Raw genomic sequence first — 2,001 nt, 5'->3', positions numbered from 1 at the left:
GGCAGGGGGCACCCCATAGACACAACAGTTGATCATTGATCTCTTAGCCGTGTGCGGTGCACCCCTCCACCATAGTCCTCGATAATATTGTAGCGGTGCTTAGGCGAAGCCCTGCGACGGTAAAACATCAAGATCATCACCACGCCGTCGTGCTGACGGAACTCTTCCCCGACACTTTGCTGGATCGGAGTCCGAGGATCGTCATTGAGCTGAACGTGTGCTAGAACTCGGAGGTGCCGTAGTTTCGGTGCATGATCGGTCGGGCCGTGAAGACGTACGACTACATCAACCACGTTGTGCTAATGCTTCCGCTTCCGGTCTACGAGGGTACGTAGACAACACTCTTCCCTCTCGTTGCTATGCATCACCATGATCTTGCGTGTGTGTAGGAATTTTTTTGAATTAACTTCGTTCCCCAACAGTGGCATCAGAGCCAGGTTTTATGCGTTGATGTTATATGCATGAGTAGAACACAAGTGAGTTGTGGGCGATATAAGTCATACTGCTTACCAGCATGTCATACTTTGGTTCGGCGGTATTGTTGGATGAAGCGGCCCGGACCGACATTACGCGTACGCTTACGCGAGACTGGTTCTACCGACTTGCTTTGTACACAGGTGGCTGGCGGGTGTTAGTTTCTCCAACTTTAGTTGAACCGAGTGTGGCTACGCCCGGTCCTTGCGAAGGTTAAAACAGCACCAACTTGACAAACTATCGTTGTGGTTTTGATGCGTAGGTAAGAACGGTTCTTGCTAAGCCCGTAGCAGCCACGTAAAACTTGCAACAACAAAGTAGAAGACGTCTAACTTGTTTTTGCAGGGCATGTTGTGATGTGATATGGTCAAGACATGATGCTAAATTTTATTGTATGAGATGATCATGTTTTGTAACCGAGTTATCGGCAATTGGCAGGAGCCATATGGTTGTCGCTTTATTGTATGCAATGCAATCGCGCTGTAATGCTTTACTTTATCACTAAGCGGTAGCGATAGTCGTGGAAGCATAAGATTGGCGAGACGACAACGATGCTACGATGGAGATCAAGGTGTCGCGCCGGTGACGATGGTGATCATGACGATGCTTCGGAGATGGAGATCACAAGCACAAGATGATGATGGCCATATCATATCACTTATATTGATTGCTTGTGATGTTTATCTTTTATGCATCTTATCTTGCTTTGATTGACGGTAGCATTATAAGATGATCTCTCACTAAATTTCACTATAAAACTGTTCTCCCTGAGTATTCACCGTTGCCAAAGTTCGTCATGCCCAGACACCACGTGATGATCGGGTGTGATAAGCTCTACGTCCATCTACAACGGGTGCAAGCCAGTTTTGCACACGCAGAATACTCAGGTTAATCTTGACGAGCCTAGCATATGCAGATATGGCCTCGGAACACGGAGACCGAAAGGTCGAGCGTGAATCATATAGTAGATATGATCAACATAGTGATGTTCACCAATGAAACTACTCCATCTCACGTGATGATCGGACATGGTTTAGTTGATTTGGATCACGTGATCACTTAGAGGATTAGAGGGATGTCTATCTAAGTGGGAGTTCTTAAGTAATATGATTAAATTGAACTCAAATTTATCATGAACTTAGTAACTGATAGTATCTTGCTTATGTATGTTTGATTGTAGATAGATGGCCCGTGCTGTTGTTCCATTGAATTTTAATGCGTTCCTTGAGAAAGCAAAGTTGAAAGACGATGGTAGCAATTACACGGACTGGGTCCGTAACTTGAGGATTATCCTCATTGCCGCACAGAAGAATTACGTCCTGGAAGCACCGCTGGGTGCCAGGCCTGCTGCTGGAGCAACGCCAGATGTTATGAATGTCTCGCAGAGCAAAGCTGATGACTACTCGATAGTTCAGTGTGCCATGCTTTACGGCTTAGAATCGGGACTTCAACGACATTTTGAACGTCATGGAGCATATGAGATGTTCCAGGAGTTGAAGTAATATTTCAAGCAAATGCCCGGATTGA

This window comes from Triticum urartu, chromosome 3A, assembly GCF_056163025.1.
Source record: "Triticum urartu cultivar PI428250 chromosome 3A, HENAU_Tu73, whole genome shotgun sequence".
NCBI classification, from domain to species: domain Eukaryota; kingdom Viridiplantae; phylum Streptophyta; class Magnoliopsida; order Poales; family Poaceae; genus Triticum; species Triticum urartu.
Note: the sequence above shows the minus strand (reverse complement) of the source record.